The sequence below is a fragment of the Penaeus vannamei genome, chromosome 4 (genome assembly GCF_042767895.1).
Source record: "Penaeus vannamei isolate JL-2024 chromosome 4, ASM4276789v1, whole genome shotgun sequence".
Taxonomy (NCBI): Eukaryota; Metazoa; Arthropoda; class Malacostraca; order Decapoda; family Penaeidae; genus Penaeus; species Penaeus vannamei.
In genome coordinates, this window is record NC_091552.1 from 31,832,054 (window position 1) to 31,852,705 (window position 20,652).

Sequence of the window (20,652 nt, forward strand, 5' to 3'; positions counted from 1 at the left end):
TTATTATACTTCAATTGCATATTTTTATATTTATCTATACCCTCATATCGAATCCTGCGCATCGAGTGTTTCACACTTTCTTGCGCCAGCCACAGGTTGACAGCTCACCAACCCGCTCATTTCGAGATTGAAAGCCGGTGAGAAATGTTGCGTTTCCAATGTTGTGTTGATTCTGGGTTCTTTTTTAAGACCTTTACAGTGGCATCGAAGAATAATTCGACTTCAGTAACCATCCCAGTTTTATATCTGAGCCCATCAAGAGCTCCAAAGGACAAAAAAGGTGATTAAAATCGAAGCAATCCCAACAGTACAAAGAAACGAAAGTTTCACGTTTCCGGATATAAAGGTATTTGGTTTATTATTTTACGGTGTGAATGCAGCTCTGTCTTGCCGTACATACCGTGGTGGAGAGAATGTGTCCTGGGGGGTGTTGGGGGGCTTGCCCCCCATCAACCCTCCCCTCGGGCAGTGCCCGAAGGGCACGCCTAGTCACGGCAATTTATATTGATATATTAGGTTGGTTGGTTTATTGGTCAATATGTTTTTGGGGGTTGGACCGTGTGAATTCCCGTAGATTTTTTGCCGAAATGTGGGTTGGGTTCCCGTAGATTTTTTTTTATTATTTATTTCGCGTCGGTCCGTAAACTTTCAAAGATGGCGGTTACATCCGTAGAGTTTCATTGGCCGATTTTAAGCGCTTTTTGTGCTAGTTTTACGCATTTTTGATCGTTATTCTTCTTATTTAAGCTTGTTTTACCCCATAATTTCCCTGATATACTTCATGCCCTCCCCTGCTAACGGGACTATCAAATCAAGATCGTCGATGGAGAAATGGTACTCGATCTCCTGAACGATTCATTCGCAAAAGAAACAACGCCGAAAATCGATGAAATCATAGGATTTCATGCAGAAAAACATCATTTTTTTCGACTTAGTCTCTGCGAGGGTGCGTCGCGGTCTTCAACAATTACCATCAAGAAAACCTAAAACACATCTACATCGTCAATCTAGTTGAAATGGAGCCCAATACATCTCAAGAGCAAAGTAAACAGTTAATTTCCTTCAAGAAGATAGTACACATAAAAACCACATGCAAAACATTCCTTAATACATCCATTAAACAATTTCAACACACCTTTTACTGTAACTTCTCCAAAGAGTAAACGACTCGGCAACAAATTAATATAAAGAGATGTCCAACCGCTACAACACTGGCCACATGGTAGAACATCCACAGATTCCTATGACAAAATTAACATACAAAACATAGCATAACGCCATCATCACATATTTATCACACACTATGCCCTCACACCAATATCAAACATAATAATTGCCTTAATACTCACCAGAATACAAATCACAATAATAAAAATAGGGAGAAGGGCCAGAGCAATCCCTCAACTCCCAAGGTCAGTGCTTCGAGGGTTCGTAAACAGAAGTCGGAGTCTCACATGATTCAAATACATGAGGCTTCACGAACCGCCGCCTCTATTCGCACAACAAAAAACATTTCATGATTCCATCCACAATATATATATTTAGATAATGATAAAATGATGATAATAATGACAATGTCAATGAGAATCATAAGAGATGATGATAGTAATGACAATGATAATAATGATAATAATAATAATAATAACAATAACATTTAGAATAATAGCATTAACACTACCGCATTTTTTTCTTCTCTTTGCATCTGCAGTGTAGGTCAGATTTCACTGACGGCAATTGATACCATGGATGTGATAGTGTTTTGTGTTTGTGTATGCGTGCATGTGTACATGTGTGCTCCTGAGTATGTGTGATGTGTGTGCGTTTGTGTGTATGCACATTTGTGTGTGTTTGGGTGTGAATGTGTTTCCGTGCGTGTGTCTGTATGCATGTGCACCTGTTGGTATGTCTCTGTGCGTATCTGCATGTGTGTGTGCGTGCGTACGAATGTGTCTGTGTGCATGCCTGTTTGTGTTAATGATTGTACGTGTATGCGTATGTGTGTGTGTAATACTAATGATAGAATTATAAAATTGACAATGATAGTAATAATGATAAAAATTGCAATAATAACGCATATGATAACAATGACCATAATGATGAAAATAATTATAATAGCAATAACAAGTATAATGATAATGATAATAATAACAATTAATGTTGAAGTAATATCAGTGATGATAATGATATTGATAATGATTGCAATAAAAATTAAAACATTAATAATGATAAAGATAGTTATGATAATAATGATGAAAACAATAACAATAATAAAGAAAATGAAAATAAATGATGATTAAAGATGGAAAGGATAATGATGATAATGGCAAATATAACTATAATAATAATGCCTTTGACATTGACGATTATAATGATAATGTTAGTAATAAGTAAAAATGATAATCATTTTAATAGTAATAGTAACAGTTATAATAATAAAAAATAAACAATGATAATGACAATGATGATCAGAAAATAACGACAATGATAATAACGATAATAATGATAATAATAATGAAAATAATAAAAGTAATAATGATGATGATTATGATAACAGTTGAAATTATAATGTCAAAAATAGTAAGAAAAGTGATGATGACGATAATAATAATATTAATCAATAATGATAATAATGACAATAAAAATAATGATAACAAAAACAATAATGATGATAGAAATAATGATAGTAGTAGTAGTAGTAGTAATAATAATAATAATAAAAATAATGATAATAATAATAATAATAATAAATATGATGATAATAATCATAATAATCATAATGATAACAATAATAGCAATAATGATAACAATAATAGCAATAATGATAACAGTAATGATAGTAATAATGATTACTTTCATTATCATTATCATGATAACAGCAACAGTAAAAAAATATATATAACTAATAATAATGAAAATCACTATTAAATGGTGATAATGATAATGATAATGATAATAATTGTAGTTATGATAATGAATATAACGATATAAAATGTAAATATAGTGATAATGATATCGTTTATCGCTTTCATATCTGACTCTATATTGCTGTATTTTAAATTTGATTTTATTTATCTTATTCTCTCTCTCTCATCCCTTTTCTCTCTTTCATTTTCATTCTACTATGTTCATTTTATTTTTTTATTATTTTTTCACCTCTTCCTTCCCTCTTTCCCTTAGCTTATTATAATCTATTTTGTTTAAGCGATTCACCATTTCATTTTGTATATTTCTTATCGTTGTTGTACTTTTATTGTATTCCCCTTTTCCTCTTCTACGCCATTCCCTCTCCATCTTCTCTTTTCCTTTGTTTTCCTTTCCCACTCCAATTATCTCTTTCGTTAACTCACATTCTGTTTTTTTTTCACATTTCTTTCTTTGGTCGTCTTTATCCTTTTTTATGCACCCCTTTCTTGTTTCTATATCGCATTTTTGTTATATTGGCTACGTCACGCTTTTATCTTTATTTTTCATTTCGAACTTTTAGAAATCTTTTCTTATGTCTCTTTTCTATGTCTTTTGTTTGTTTTTATTTTTTCTATTCATGCCTTTGATTGTATGTTGGTTTTCTTTCATACACACATTCTATTGCATGTTTATCCATAGTTTACTTACTTCTTCCTTCACTTATTACAGTTATCTTACCTTTTCGATCTTTTGTCGTTGTTACAAAAATCATGCTAATCCTAGATTTCTTATGAGCTTTGAAAAGACTCTTTTTCATGTATTGAAACACGAAACTGATTCGCCAATTCGGAATTAGATCTATTCTGTTGTATTGTTACGGAAAAACACTTCTTCACTCTCTCTCTTTCCTTTTCTCACTCTCTCTCTCTTTCTTTCATTCTCCTAACCCTTCATTCTCTCTCTTTCTCACTCTCCCCCTCCCTCTCTCTCTCTCGCCCCTCCCTCTCTCCCCCCTCGCTATCTTTCTTTCTCTCTTCCTCTCTTCTCTCTTCTACTCCCTGTCACTCAACCTTTCGCTCTCGCTCTCCCTCCTCCTCCCCATCCATCTCTCTCTCTCTCTCTTTCTCTCTCCGTATTTAGAAATTATTAATTTACACAAACGATACGTAGAGCATCTTATCAATAAATGACCCTATCCACTTATCTGTTTTCCTTCATTTCCTTCTTTCTAGTGCCATGAGATTCTCTGACGCCGATGTCATTTCCCATAAAGACACAGAATAGGTGTTCGAATAAAAGTGATAATATTCATGATGATAATTATGATAACAATAATAAGAAAACAAATGATAATGGTATTAATAATAATAATAATAATAATAATTAATAATAATAATAATGATGATATTGATAAGTAATAATGATAATAATAATAATAAAGATAATACTAGATTATAAAAAAATAAACAAGAATTATAAAAACAGGAATAATAATCCTTGTCGCTTTTATATTTTACGTAATTTCTATTTTAATTTACCATTTTAATTTGTATTATCATGAAATCTCTCTAACTTATTATTTTGTCGCTTTCTTTCTATTCACTATTACCTTATAATTTTCTCTCCTTTTCACTCCCTCAAGGCTTTCCGTCTTTCTCTCCCATTCTTTTTATTTATCATTTTCTTATCATACTATTCTGTTCCTTTCTCCCTCCCCTTCACACACCCCCGTCATCCATTTCCTTCTCTCCTTTTTCTTTCCATTCGCTTCTCTCTTCCTATTTCCTCAGATTTTGCATTATTACTACGCAATGTGTTTTTTTCGGTGAGGGACCCGGGATTTTTTTTTCAAATTTTTATCATTTTCTTATTATTATTCTGTTATTGTCTCCCCCTCCTTCACTCATACCCTCAGTTATTTCCTTTTCCTCTTCCCTCTGCTGTTTCCCTTTTCCCTTAGTTTCTCCCTCCCATTCCAGTTATTTTATGTTTCGTCGACGTCGGAAAGTGCCGTATCAGATACTGAGATTGGGGGTTGATTTTTTTTTTTTATTGTGAATAACCAGGACAAAATACCAGAGTGACCCCCCCCCCCCCATTCTCTCCCGTAGGAGCAGTGTCCTTCCTGGACGTTGATCTCAGCCGTTGCCTCATTTCAGATTCTCTGCCTGACATCTTAGACCTGCAACCATAAGTTGAAAAACCTTCAACCTGCTTCTAGCTCTATCTCTCTTCCAGCTCTATCTAACGCCTGCATTCCATGGTTTCACGTAACCATTATGGGGAGGCATGCGGGCCTTGTGTAAGCGTGGCCCGGAATTAGCTGTAATTAATGGTAACATACAACAAAGCAAGGAGAAAGACCCATGTCCACAGCTGGATGTAGTTCAGCCTCATACCCAGCTCACATCTTTTCATAGTATTTACAGTTTTTTACAATCTATTCCTAATTTTATAGCATTATTTTGTATTAAGAACTTCTCACATTTATTTTTGTTTCTCACTTTTATCATTTATACATTCACATTTTTTTTTTCTCATAGCAATGTTTTCGATTTGGATTTCTGTCGCACAAATAACGATTTTCTTACTCTTTGTCATATGTCGCCTTATTATCTCTTTTGTTCTTATACACATATACTTTATACTTTTGCATTCTACATTTCATTAAAAACATATATTTTATACATTATTTTCTGTTATTCGATTGTTCCAATTGCTCATTTTTCTACCATCAATATTTACTTTTCGATTTTATATGTTACACAATTCTATGTATAACGTACTTTTTATGATATCGTATTCTTATCGCCTCACAGTATATTTCGTATCCTTGTTTGAAGAGCTACAGCGCGCATATTTTTTTTTTCTATTATTCCGCACCTCCACTTTATTTCGTAATTTCCTTCACACTTTTTCATTTAAAAAGTAAGAAAATTCCGGAATTTCGCACTTTTTCACTTTTTCATTAGATTTCGGAAATTTCTTCTCGCTTCTTTCTTTCATATTTATTTTCTATCGGATTTTTATGATTTATACATCGCACTTCACAATTTTTTCACTTTTATTTCGCACTTTTTCTTTCACATATCCTTTTTATTTTCTATATTGCATTTTCCTCTTCGTAATTTTCACTTCAATTTCTTTTCGCTCTTTTCTATCGTTTTCCATTCGCACTGTTTAATTTATATTTTCTTTTCCCTCAGAATTTTCTGAAATTCACACATACAAATTTTACGAGACATGTCAGATACACACACATAGAGACAGACACAAGGGCATACACAGATATAGACAACACAGACATACACAAGGCCACGGAGGCAATCAAGGTAAAGTTCCTTGCCAAGGGGAACAACGCGCCGGCCGGGACTCGAACCCCCGAACCTGAAAGTGTCGACCAATCCAAAGTCCGATGCTCTAACCACTCGGCTACCACGCCCTCAATTGCAAAATGTTGCAGAACTATTTAAATTTTGCCGAGATCCCCTCCTCTGCCAAGGACATCAGAGAAAGAGGGAGACGTAAGGGGGGTGGGGTGGGGAGACAGAGAGAGGGTGGGAAGGGAGGGAGGTTTGGGGGTGGGGGAGGGAGAAAGTGTACATGTGTATGTGTACGTGTTCGTGTGCATATGCCAGTACGTTTGTGAGTATGTCGGTGTGTGTCTACGCTTGTGTGTGTATATAAATATAAATGTGTGTGCCTCTGTGTGTGTGCGTACGTGTGTGAGTGTGTGTGTCTATCTGCCTTTGTGTATGCGTTCATACACTTATTTTCTTAAGCATTATCTTGGCAATGTCGCATAATTTCTCTTTTATTTCGCACATCTCATTATTTTATAAATTGTACATTTACTTTTTTTCATTTTTCACAATTGACGATTTTCTTACTTTTGCATTTTCTCGTCTCATTTTCTCTTTTCCATACACATGTATACTTTATATTGCATGTTTATCAACTTTCTAATCATTTGTTCTACTTGTTCTTTTCTTTTATTCCCTTATCGATCCATTGCACTTTTTTGGGGAACTTTATCGATTTCTCTATCGCAGTGTTCCCCACCCCAAGGTCGCGACCCCAGTGAGGGTCACCAGGGTTTTTTGAGGGTCGCCAGAAGGTCTTAAAACAATCCATAATTGGATATGTCAGTAGAAGTTTATGTTTTTTTATTAACACTTTTTTATTGAAATTCAATGTGTTGGTAATGTAAACCTATAAAAGTATAGAATTACGTAAACATATACAGCTGCAAGTTCAACTACCATGAAAAAGCTTGGATACATTATTACTTATTCCTTCGTTTAGGGTCGCTCGCCCAGGCCAAGACTGTCTTCAGGGTCGCACCCGAAAAAAGATTCGAGAATCGCTGCTCAATCGATCCCAATTTCAAAATTTATCGCACGATTGACGCACTATCTACATATTTTCGCTTCTCTCCTTTTCTGTTTCCTGTTTATTGTATACTTATTATATCGCATGCTCTCGCATTTTCTGCTTCTTCGGTTTGTTGTTCTTGTTTCGTTTATCATACCACAGTTGTTATGCTAAGAACGTGTCAGATTTATTTTAATTTTTCATTTCGCCCTTTCATCATTATTATATACATCGAATTCTTCTTGTTCTATATAGCACTGTTTTCGATTCCACTTTCTGTCGCACAATTGACGATTTTCTTAAGCACTTTCATGTCTCGCTTTATTTTCTGGTTTCCTTATTCACATATTTTATATCATTCATTTTCTACTTATTCGATTGTCCAACTTTTTTTTTCTTTTTCCTTATCTCCTTTATGGTTACTTCACATTTTTTTATATAAAAAAATAAATATCTACAAATATGGCGTACATTTTACACGTTTATATATATATATAGTTCGAATCTTTTTTCTCAGTTTACCTATATTTTACATGGTTGTGATAACTACAATGCATTTTATTTTCTATACAATTTCAATAAAATTTTCACCATTTTCTATATAGTCATTTGATACACATAGATGGACATACACAGATAAAGACATATATAGACACACACATGACCATGGAGGCAATCAGGGTAAAGTTCCTTGCCCAGGGGAACAACGCGCCGGCCGGGACTCGAACCCCCGAACCTGAATTTGTCGACCAATCCAAAGTCCGATACTCTAACCACTCGGCCACCACGCCCTCGATTGCAAATGTTGCAGAAGAGAGGGGTAGGGAGGGGGGGAGGAAAGAGAGAGAGTGTATGTGCATGTGCGTTTAACAATATGTTCATGATTTCATAGGTGTATGTTGTGTGTTTTGTGTCTGTGTTTGTCTATACGTGCATGTGTACGTGTGTGCTCATGAATATGTGTGATGTGTGTGCGTTTGTGTGTGTTTGCACATGTGTGTGTGTGAATATGTTTCCGTGCGGGTGTCTATATATGTGTGCACCTACATATACAGACACCCGCGTGCGTACAAATGTGTCTGTGTGCATGCCTGTATGTGTTAATGTTTGTGCGTGTATGTGTGTGTGTGCGTGTGTGTAATACTAAGGACAAAATAATAAAATTGACAATGGTAGTAATAATAATAAAAATTGCAGCAATAACGTAAATTATAACAAGGACCATAATAATGAAAATAATTATAATAGCAATAACAAATATAATGATAATGATAAAATTAACAGAAACAATGATAAATAATAACAATAAGAGTAATGAAATATAATGATTAAAATGAAAATGAAAATAAATGATGATGATTACGGATAAAAAGGATAATGATGATGACAATGATAATGATAATAATGCCTTCGACATTGATCATAATGATAATGTTAGTAATAAGTGTTAATGATAATCATTATAATAGTAATAGTAACTTATAATAATAATTAAAAAAATCATTAATGATAATGACAATGATGATTAGAAAATAACGACAATGATAATAACGATAATAATAATAATAATGATAATAATGATAATAATAAAAGTAATAATGATGATTATGATAATCAGTTAAATCATAACAACATCAAAAACAGTAAAAATGTGATAATGATGTTGATAATACTAATATTAATGAATAATGATTATAACGATAATACAAAAATATCAATGATAGCAAAAATAGTAATGATAATAAAAATAATGATATTAATAATAATGGTAATAATAATAATAATAGTAGTAGTAATAATAATAATAATAATAATGATAATAATAGTAATAATAATAGTAATGATAATAATAAAGACAACAACAATAATAATAAAAACAAATAATATTAATAGCAATAATAATAGAAATGATAATGAATATGATAATGATATAACGATCATAATGATAAAAATATTAGTAATGACAACAATAATGATAGTAATAATGATTACTTTCATTATCATTATCATGATAACAGCAACAATAAGAATATATATGTACATATATACACACACACACACACACACACATATATATATATATATATATATATATATATATATATATATATATATATATATATATATATATATATATATGATAATGAAAATTAAAAACAATGATTATGATAATGATGATATTAATAATAGTAATGATAACGACACATAAAATAATATAAAATGACGTAAATGTAATGATAATATAAGATATGGCAATAATGATAATGAAGGAGAATATTGATAAAAATAAGAACAATAATAACCGTCTACCGCTTTCATATCTGACTCTATATTGCTGTATTTTTAATTTGTGATATATTTTATTCTCATTCTCTCTCTTCCTTTTTCTCTCTTATTTCCCTTCTATATGTTCTTCATTTTATCATCCTATTATTTTCTCCCCTCTCCCATTCCTTCCCTCTTTCCTTTAGCTTATTATAATGAATTTTTTGGTACTTCACATTCTTTTTGTTTTTTCAAATTTCTTTCTTTGGTCGTCTTTATCCTTTTTTACACCCTTTTCTTGTTTCTATATCGCACTTTTGTTATATTGGCTACGTTACACCTTTATCTTTATTTTTCATTTCGCACTTTTATCAATCTTTCTTACGTCTCATTTTTTTCTCTTTTCTGTCTTTTGTTATGTTCAATTTTGTTTTATTTCCCTGTCTTTACCTTTCTTTGATTGTTTGTTTTTATACATGCATATGTTTTATTGCGTTTATATATAGTTTACTTTTTCTTCCTTCACTTATTACAGTTATCTCACCTTTTCGATCTTTTGTCGATGAGTTAAGTAACAAAAATCATAATGATCCTAGATTACTTATGAGCTTTGAGAAGACATTTTTGATTTTTTTTATGTATTGAAACACGAAATTGATTCACAGATTACGTTGAGAGAGACATGAACCGGAAGTTTGTAGCACTGAGAATGAGAGAGAAAGACCTTCCAAAAATCCACATTTAATCGAAAAAAGCAAGATGCTGATTCAGATGCTGCTCGCTTGCGGAAGAAAACAAACAAACAAACAAAAATAAGAAAACAAGAAGAAATATATAGAGAAAAGAGAGTTTGATATCGGCAAAAATTTCATTTCGTATCTTTTCTCTCTTTTTTTGTCATTTCTTTTCGTTTGTCATATTCTCTCGCTTTTGAAAACCTCGTGACACGTAATAGGCGCACCGCAATGACCTTTTCGTTAATTAGTGATGGGGAAACGTGTTTATTTCTATTCGACCAATTGCGCTCAGTCTTACAATCAAGCTAGGGTTTTCGCCCCATTCATAGAAATGCTATTTACTCGATGTTTACAGCGTACTGGTTGCTAGATGTATGAAAGTGGGTTCCAGCTTGTGAACTGAAATATAATTCCGCAACTGTACCTGATGTATGACTAGTACATGAGATCATTTTGAAAAGAATCTCACTGTAACTTTTAAGCCTTGATAGCAAAGTGAGAATGTCCATTTACCTTGACAGCACACTGGAATTACTAAATTATGTTTTCACTTACAAATGTATAACGATTGATCGTTAGTTAGCATAATACTCTTTCAATAATAACTAACTAACTAACTAAATAAACACTTTCATAATACTATTTTAAGGAATTTCCACAAATTGGTATTCTTTCATGATAAATAAACAATCAGAAAAGCTGTGTTCGATTTTGTAAATATGCAAGGCAATTATCACACTATAAGCATTAGTTCAGTTTGTTTACATTATCAACTTACTTCAAGTTTTGAAGAAAAAAAAAACGTTTTTCCGCGCTTTTTTCCTTTTCGTATCGTCGATTATCTTGGGGCAATGTATTTTTCATGTTTTTGCTTTATATGCTTTTACTTTAGGACCAGAGAGAGAGAGGAAGGAAGAAAAAGAGAAAGAGGAAGGGGGAGAGAGAGGGAGGGGGAACAGGGAGAAAGAGAGAGAGGGAGGGAAGGAGGGAGAGAAAAAAAAATAGATTTAGAAAATGACTTTAACACATCAGAACTTTTTATATTTCAGATCTCACGGCGAGTTCCTGTTCACTCTTTACATGCAGATTTAAATTGAAATCTGATTTTTTTTTCAAGGATTAGTAATTAAAAACTAATTTGATAGACACATCAGTAGTTTCTAAGCCTAGGTAGCTCAGTTGGGAGAGCGTTAGACTAAAGATCTAAAGGTCCCCGGTTCGATCCCGGGTCTGAGCAGTTGAGGGGCAGTCACAACTGTTTATACTGATATGTATTGAGGTTATTAAGGAACACAGTAAACAAAAAATGCTAAAGTAAGAAGGAAAAGTAACTGTGATTCTGTTTACTAATTTCAAGTTTTATTTCAGGCTACTGGGAAGAAAAGATTCGCTAAAAGATTAAGACTGAAAGAGAGAGAAACTGGTTGACAAACATTGTATCGACCTTGGAAAAAGAGAGAGAGGAGGGACGGACGGTGCCAAAAATATAATGAGTATATAAGCCTTGGTAGTTCAGTTGCGAGAGCGTTAGACTGAAGATCTAAAGGTCCCCGGTTCGATCCCGGGTCTGGGCACTTGATGAGCAGGTAAAAATTTTTATAATGGGATTATTAGAGAACACACAATAAACAAAATAAAATGTTGAAGGAAAGGTGACTGCGTTTCTGTTTCCTAATTTCAAGTTTTATTTCTGGCAACTGGGAAGGAAAGATTCGCAAAAAGACTAAGACTGTAGGAAAGAAAAACTGTACGATAAACTTTATGCCTCGAACTCTTTGCCTAATGTAAATTCATATACATAAACATACAGGCCACTGGGAAGGAAAGATTCGCAAAAACATTAAGACTGAAAGAAAGAGAAACTGGTTAACAAACATTATGTATCAAACTTGGAAAGGGAGAGAGAGGAGGGAGGAAGGGTGGAAGAGAGACAGAGAGAGAGAGATTTATAAAAATAATTTGAAACATTCCTGTTTCCTGTTGATTCCTTATTGACAGCTTTAAATTGAGATCGGATTTTTTTTTCTCCAATAATTAGTACGTAAGGACTAATTTGTCAAATATATTAGTAGTTTCTAAGCCTAGGTAGCTCAGTTGGGAGAGCGTTAGACTGAAGATCTAAAGGTCCCCGGGCCGATCCCGGGTCTGGGCACTTGATGAGCATTTACAATAATTTATAATGAGTAAACAAAATAAAATATTGAAGTGAGAAGGATGGGTGACTGCGTTTCTGTTTCCTAATTTCAAATTTTATTTCTGGCAACTGGGAAGGGAAGATTCGCAAAGAGAATAAGAGTGAAGGAAAGAGAAAATGTTCGATAAACATTATGTATCGAACTATTTGCCTAATGTACATGCACGTACATAAGTACAGTGTACGCTGTAAATTATGTCATTTACTTTAATTGTAAGACACCTAATAGGTATTATTTAAAATTCGATCTTGTGCATTACTGTAGCACCTTAACACACACACACATACATACACACACACAGTTGGGGGGGGGGGGGAGATAAAGATTGAGAAAGAATGGGAGGGAGGGAGAAAGAGAGGAAGAGAGTGAGAGAGAGAGAAAGAGAGAGAAATAGCCTTAACGGCGTTAGCATTCACTTGTACCTGATGCATGATTAGTACACGAGATAATTTTGAAAAGAATCTCACTGTGGCTTTTAAGCCTTGATAACTAAGTGAGACTGAAGATCTAAAGGCCGATCCCAGGTCTGGACACTTGGAAAGACAATCTATCTTGACAGCATACTGGTATTACGAAATTATGTTTTCACTTACAAATGTATAACAATTGATCGTTGGTTAGTATAATACTCTTTCAATAATAACTAACTAAATAAATACTTTCATAATACTATTTTCAGGAATTTCCACAAATTGGTATTCTTTCATAATAAATAAAGCACAATCAGAAAAACTGTGTTCGATTTTGTAAATATACAAGGCAATTATCACACTTTAAGCATCAGTTCAGTTTGTTTACATTATCAACTTATTTCAGGTTTTGAAAAAAAAACGCTTTTCCAGGCTTTTTTCCTTTTCGTATCGTCGATTAACTTGGGGCAATGTATTTTTCATATTTTTTTGTTTTATATGCTTTTACTTTAGCACTAGGGAGAGAGAGAGGGGGGGGGGGAGAAAGAGATTTAGAAAATGAATTTGACACATCAGGACTTTTCATCTTTCAGATAACACGGCGAGTTCCTATTTACTTTTTATTGGCAGATTTAAATTGAAATCTTTTTTTTTTCCAAGGATTAGTAATTAACAACCAATTTGATAGATATATTAATAGATTCTAAGCCTAGGTTGCACAGTTTGGAGAGCGTTAGACTGAAGTTCTAAAGGTCCCCGGTTCGATCCCGGGTCTGTGCAGTCACAATTGTTTAGAATGGTATGTATTGGGGTTATTAAGGCATACACAGTAAACGAAATAAAATGCTGAAGTGAGAAGGAAAAGTGACTGCGATTCTGTTTACTAATTTCAAGTTATATTTCAGGCCACTGGGAAGGAAAGATTCGCAAAAAGATTAAGACTGAAGGAAAGAGAAACCGGTTGACAGACATTATGTATCGAACTTGGAAAAAGAGAGAGAGGAGGGAGGGAGGGTGGAAGAGAGACAGACAGAGGGATTTATAAAAAGAATTTGAAATATTCCTGTTTCCTGTTGATTCCTTATTGACAGCTTTAAATTGAGATCGGATTTTTTTTTCTTCTATAATTAGTATGTAAGGAGTAATTTGTCGAATATTTTAGAAGTACATAAGCCTAGGTAGCTCAGTTGGGAGAGCGTTAGACTGAAGATCTAAAGGTCCCCGGTTCAATCCCGGGTCTGGGCACTTGATGAGCAGTTTCAATTCTTTATAATGGGATTATTAAGGCACACAGTAAGCGAAATAAAATGTTGGAGTGAGAAGGAAAGGTGACTGTGTTTCAAGTGTTATTTCTGGCAACTGGGAAGAGAGAGTCGCAAAGAGATTAAGACTGAAGGAAAGAAACTGGTCGATAAACATTATATACCGAACTATTTGCCTAATGTACATGAATATACATACATAAGTACAGTGTACGCTGTGAATTATGCCATTTACTTTAATTGTAAGACACCTAATAGATATTATGTAAAATTCGATCTTGTACATTACTGTAGCACCATAACATACACACACACATACATAGAGAGATAGAGAGATGGGGGGAGGGGATGAAAGAGAGAGATAGAGAGAGTGGGAGAGAGGGAAATAGGGAGAGAGATAGAGGGGGTAAAAGAGAGAGGTGGAGGGAGGAAGAGAGGGACAGAGAGAGCCAGATAGACAGAGAGAGAGAAAGAGCCTTAACATTGGCGTTAGCATTCACATATACCCGTTGTATGATTAGTACATGTGATCATTTGGAAAAGAATCTCACTGTTGCTTTTAAGCCTTGATAGCTAAGTGAGACTGAAGATCTAAAGGCCGATCCCGGGTCTAGGCACTTGGAAAGAATTTCCATTTAACTATAAAGCACACTGGTATTACTAAATTATGTTTTCACTTATAAATGTATAACGATTGATAGTGAGTTAGCATAATACTCTTATGCGAGGAAATTATCACACTTTAAGCATTACTTCAGTTTATTTGCATTATGAACTTATTTCAGGTTATGATTTTTTTTCTTTCTCCACGCTTTTTTCCTTTTCGTATCGCCGATTATCTAGGGGCAATGTATTTTTCATGTTTTTGTTTTATATGCTTTTACTTTAGGACCAAAGAGAGAGAGAGAGGGGGGGGGGGAGAAAAAGAGAAAGAGGAAGGGGGAGAGAGTAGTAGAGAGAGAGAGGGAGGGAAGGAGGGAGAGAAAGAGAAATAAGTTTAGAAAATGAATTTAACACGGCGAGTTCCTGTTGACTCTTTATTGGCAGATTTAAATTGAAATTGGATTTTTTTTTCAAGGATTAGTAATTAACAGCATATTTGATAGATATGTCAGTAGTTTCTAAGCCTAGGTAGCTCAGTTGGGAGAGCGTTAGACTGAAGATCTAAAGGTCCCCGGTTCGATCCCGGGTCTGGGCAGTTGAAGGGCAGTCACAATTCTTTATAATGGTATGTATTGGAGTTATCAAGGCACACAGTAAACGAAATAAAATGCTGAAGTGAGAAGGAAAAGTGACTGTGATTCTGTTTACTAAATTCAAGTTTTATTTCAAGCCACTGGGAAGGAAAGATTCGCAAAAAGATTAAGAGTGAAAGAGAAACTGGTTGACAAACATTATGTATCGAACTTGGAAAGAGAGAGAGAGAGAGAGGAGGGAGGGTGGAAGAGAGAGAGAGAAAGAGAGCTTTAAATTGAAATTGGATTTTTTTCTCCAATAATTAGTACGTAAGGACTAATTTGTCAAATATATTAGGAGTACATAATCCTAAGGAGCTCAGTTGGGAGAGCGTTAGACTGAAGATCTAAAGGTCCCCGGTTCACTGGGCACTTGATGAGCAGTAACACATCTTTATAATGGAATTGTTAAGGCACACACAGTAAATGAAATAAAGTGTTGAAGTGAAAAGGAAAGGTGACTGCGTTTCTGTTTCCTAATTTCAAGTTTTATTTCTGGCAACTGGGAAGGAAAGATTCGCTAAGAGACAGACTGAAGGAAAGAGAAACTGTTCGATAAACATTATGTAGCAATTTCCACAAATTGGTATTTTCCATGATAAATAAAACATAATCAGAAAAGATGTTCGATGATAAAAAAAAAACAACCAGAAAAGATGTTCGATTTTCTAAATATGCAAAAAAAAAAAAAAATAAAAAAATAAGAATAATAATAAATAAATAAATAAATAAAAAAATGAATATATTTTTAAGAATGAGTCCAGTTTCTTTATATTATGAACTTATTTCAAAATTTGAAACTATTTTTTCTCTGTTTTCCGCGTTTTCCCCCTTTTCGGTTATCTTTTCATTTCGTCGATTATCTTGGGACAATATATTTTTCCTTTTTTTTTTTTTTTTTTTTTGTTTTCTATGCTTTTACTTTAGCGCTTGAGAGAGAGGGGGAGGGAGGCAGAGGGGGGGGGGTAGAAAAAGAGAAAGATTCGCAAAGAGATTAAGACTGAAAGAAAGAAACTGGTCGATAAACATTATATACCGAACTATTTGCCTAATGTATATGCATATACATACAAAAGTACAGTGTACGCTGTGAATTATGTCATATACTTTAATTATAAGACACCTAATGGATATTATGTAAAATTCGATCCTTTGCATTACCGTAGGACCTTAACACACACACATATAGAGAGAGATAAATAGAGATGGTGGTGGGGGGGGGGGTGAAAGAGAGATAGAGAGAGAGGGGGGGTGGGGGAGAGAGCCAGACAGACAGAGAGAGAGAAAGAAAGAGCTGTACCTGATGTTTGATTGGTACATGTAATCATTTGGAAAAGAATAGCTAAGTGAGACTGAAGATCTAAAGGCCGATCCCGGGTCTGGGCACTTGGAAAGAATGCCTATTTATCTTGACAGCACACTGGTATTACTAAATTGTTTTCACTTACAAATGTATAACTATTTATAGTGAGTTAGCATAATACTCTTTCAATATTAAATAAATGAAGGAATAAACACATTCATAATAATATTTTCAGCAATTTCCATAAATGGGAATTGCTTCATAATTAAAACATAATCAGAGAAGCTGTGTTTTGTAAATATGCAAAGAAATTATCACACTTTCAGCATAAGTTCAGTTTGTTTACATTATCAACTAATTTCAGTTTTTTTTTTTTTTTCGTTTATCCACGTTTTTTTCGTATCGTCGATTATCTTGGGGCAATGTATTTTTCATTTTATTATGTGCTTTTACTTTAGCACCAGAGAGAGAGAGGGGGGGGGGGTGGAAGAGAGAGGAAGGGGGAGAGAGAGAGGAGGGGAAGAGGGAGAGAAAGAGGGAGGGAGGGAGAGAAAGAGAAATAGATTTAGAAAATGAATTTGACACATCAGAACTCAAATAACACGGCGAGTTCCTGTTGACTCTTTATTGGCAGATTTAAATTGAAATCGGATTTTGTTTTGAAGTATTAGTAATTGACAACCAATTTGATAGATGTATAAGTAGTTTCTAAGCCTAGGTAGCACAGTTGGGAGAGTTTTAGACTGAAGATCTAAAGGTCCCCGATTTGATCCCGGGTCTGTGCAGTTAAAGGGCAGTCACAATTGTTTATAATGGTATATATTGAGGTTATTAAGGCACACACAGTAAACGAAATAAAATGCTGAAGTGAGAAGGAAAAGTGACAGTGATTCTGATTACTAATTTCAAGTTTTATTTCAGGCCACTGGGAAGAAAAGATTCGCAAAAATATTAAGACTGAAAGAAAGAGAAACTGGTTGACAAACATTATGTATCGAACTTGGAAAGAGAGAGAGAGGAGGGACGGAGGGTGGAAGATAGACAGAGAGAGAGATTTATAAAAAGAATTTGAAACATTCCTGTTTCCTGTTAATTCCTTATTGACAGCTTTAAATTGAGATCGGACTTTTTTCTGCAATAATTAGTACGTAAGGACTAATTTGTGAAATGTATTACGGGTATACAAGGCTAGGTAGCTCAGTTGGGAGAGCGTTAGACTGAAGATCTAAAGGTCCCCGGTTCGATCCCGGGTCTGGGCACTTGATGAGCAGTTACACATTCTTATAATGGGATTATTAAGGCACAAATAGTTAACAAAATAAAATGTTGAAGGGAGAAGGAAAGGTCACTGCGTTTTTGTTTCCTAATTTCAAGTTTTATTTCTGGCAACTGGGAAGGAAAGATTTGCAAAGAGACTAAGATTGAAGGAAAGAGAAACTGTTCGATAAACATTATGTAGCAATTTCCACAAATTGGTATTCTTTCATGATAAATAAACATAATCAGAAAAGATTTACAATAATTTATAATGAGTAAACAAAATAAAATATTGAAGTGAGAAGGATGGGTGACTGCGTTTCTGTTTCCTAATTTCAAATTTTATTTCTGGCAACTGGGAAGGGAAGATTCGCAAAGAGAATAAGAGTGAAGGAAAGAGAAAATGTTCGATAAACATTATGTATCGAACTATTTGCCTAATGTACATGCACGTACATAAGTACAGTGTACGCTGTAAATTATGTCATTTACTTTAATTGTAAGACACCTAATAGGTATTATTTAAAATTCGATCTTGTGCATTACTGTAGCACCTTAACACACACACACATACATACACACACACAGTTGGGGGGGGGGGGGAGATAAAGATTGAGAAAGAATGGGAGGGAGGGAGAAAGAGAGGAAGAGAGTGAGAGAGAGAGAAAGAGAGAGAAATAGCCTTAACGGCGTTAGCATTCACTTGTACCTGATGCATGATTAGTACACGAGATAATTTTGAAAAGAATCTCACTGTGGCTTTTAAGCCTTGATAACTAAGTGAGACTGAAGATCTAAAGGCCGATCCCAGGTCTGGACACTTGGAAAGACAATCTATCTTGACAGCATACTGGTATTACGAAATTATGTTTTCACTTACAAATGTATAACAATTGATCGTTGGTTAGTATAATACTCTTTCAATAATAACTAACTAAATAAATACTTTCATAATACTATTTTCAGGAATTTCCACAAATTGGTATTCTTTCATAATAAATAAAGCACAATCAGAAAAACTGTGTTCGATTTTGTAAATATACAAGGCAATTATCACACTTTAAGCATCAGTTCAGTTTGTTTACATTATCAACTTATTTCAGGTTTTGAAAAAAAAACGCTTTTCCAGGCTTTTTTCCTTTTCGTATCGTCGATTAACTTGGGGCAATGTATTTTTCATATTTTTTTGTTTTATATGCTTTTACTTTAGCACTAGGGAGAGAGAGAGGGGGGGGGGGAGAAAGAGATTTAGAAAATGAATTTGACACATCAGGACTTTTCATCTTTCAGATAACACGGCGAGTTCCTATTTACTTTTTATTGGCAGATTTAAATTGAAATCTTTTTTTTTTCCAAGGATTAGTAATTAACAACCAATTTGATAGATATATTAATAGATTCTAAGCCTAGGTTGCACAGTTTGGAGAGCGTTAGACTGAAGTTCTAAAGGTCCCCGGTTCGATCCCGGGTCTGTGCAGTCACAATTGTTTAGAATGGTATGTATTGGGGTTATTAAGGCATACACAGTAAACGAAATAAAATGCTGAAGTGAGAAGGAAAAGTGACTGCGATTCTGTTTACTAATTTCAAGTTATATTTCAGGCCACTGGGAAGGAAAGATTCGCAAAAAGATTAAGACTGAAGGAAAGAGAAACCGGTTGACAGACATTATGTATCGAACTTGGAAAAAGAGAGAGAGGAGGGAGGGAGGGTGGAAGAGAGACAGACAGAGGGATTTATAAAAAGAATTTGAAATATTCCTGTTTCCTGTTGATTCCTTATTGACAGCTTTAAATTGAGATCGGATTTTTTTTTCTTCTATAATTAGTACCCAAGGACTAATTTGTCAAATATATTAGGAGTATATAAGCCTAGGTAGCTCAGTTGGGAGAGCGTTAGACTGAAGATCTACAGGTCCAATCCCGGGCACTTGATAAGCAGTTACAATTCTTTAAAATAGGATTATTAAGGGACACACCGTAAGCGAAATAAAGTGTTGGAGTAAGAAGGAAAGGTGACTGCGTTTCTGTTTCCTAATTTCGTTTATTTCAGGCAACTGGGAAGGAAAGATTCGCAAAGAGTTTAAGACTGAAAGAAAGAAACTGTTCGATAAACCTTATGTACCGAACTATTTGTCTAATTTACATGCATATACATACATAAGTACAGTGTACGCTGTGAATCATGTCATTTAATTTAACTGCAAGACACCTAATAGATTATATAGAAAATTTCATCTTGTGCATTACTGTAGCACCATAACATACACACACACATACATAGAGAGATAGAGAGATGGGGGGAGGGGATGAAAGAGAGAGATAGAGAGAGTGGGAGAGAGGGAAATAGGGAGAGAGATAGAGGGGGTAAAAGAGAGAGGTGGAGGGAGGAAGAGAGGGACAGAGAGAGCCAGATAGACAGAGAGAGAGAAAGAGCCTTAACATTGGCGTTAGCATTCACATATACCCGTTGTATGATTAGTACATGTGATCATTTGGAAAAGAATCTCACTGTTGCTTTTAAGCCTTGATAGCTAAGTGAGACTGAAGATCTAAAGGCCGATCCCGGGTCTAGGCACTTGGAAAGAATTTCCATTTAACTATAAAGCACACTGGTATTACTAAATTATGTTTTCACTTATAAATGTATAACGATTGATAGTGAGTTAGCATAATACTCTTATGCGAGGAAATTATCACACTTTAAGCAT

General features: G+C 34.3%; 1 long non-coding RNA gene and 6 other non-coding genes across 7 annotated transcripts in view; 6 read left to right on the forward strand and 1 right to left on the reverse strand.

Annotated features, from left to right (window-relative positions):
- Window positions 1-1,446, reverse strand: part of LOC113816840 (uncharacterized) — a 3,031-nt gene extending 1,585 nt beyond the window's left edge. Inside the window, exons 1-2 of the long non-coding RNA XR_003476739.2 lie at window positions 1,350-1,446; window positions 1,136-1,241 (exon numbers count right to left, since the gene is read on the reverse strand). This is a non-coding gene — a long non-coding RNA (uncharacterized lncRNA). The remainder of the gene's footprint in view (window positions 1-1,135; window positions 1,242-1,349) is intronic.
- Window positions 1,447-11,444: 9,998 nt separating this feature from the next.
- TRNAF-AAA (transfer RNA phenylalanine (anticodon AAA)) lies at window positions 11,445-11,517 on the forward strand. Its single transcript has one exon. It is a non-coding gene; the product is annotated as a tRNA-Phe (tRNA).
- A 264-nt stretch (window positions 11,518-11,781) lies between these two features.
- On the forward strand, window positions 11,782-11,854 carry TRNAF-GAA (transfer RNA phenylalanine (anticodon GAA)). The gene has a single exon. It is a non-coding gene; the product is annotated as a tRNA-Phe (tRNA).
- A 505-nt stretch (window positions 11,855-12,359) lies between these two features.
- Window positions 12,360-12,432, forward strand: TRNAF-GAA (transfer RNA phenylalanine (anticodon GAA)). The gene has a single exon. It is a non-coding gene; the product is annotated as a tRNA-Phe (tRNA).
- A 1,625-nt stretch (window positions 12,433-14,057) lies between these two features.
- On the forward strand, window positions 14,058-14,130 carry TRNAF-GAA (transfer RNA phenylalanine (anticodon GAA)). The gene has a single exon. It is a non-coding gene; the product is annotated as a tRNA-Phe (tRNA).
- A 1,142-nt stretch (window positions 14,131-15,272) lies between these two features.
- TRNAF-GAA (transfer RNA phenylalanine (anticodon GAA)) lies at window positions 15,273-15,345 on the forward strand. Its single transcript has one exon. It is a non-coding gene; the product is annotated as a tRNA-Phe (tRNA).
- A 2,526-nt stretch (window positions 15,346-17,871) lies between these two features.
- TRNAF-GAA (transfer RNA phenylalanine (anticodon GAA)) lies at window positions 17,872-17,944 on the forward strand. Its single transcript has one exon. It is a non-coding gene; the product is annotated as a tRNA-Phe (tRNA).
- Window positions 17,945-20,652: the final 2,708 nt, after the last annotated feature.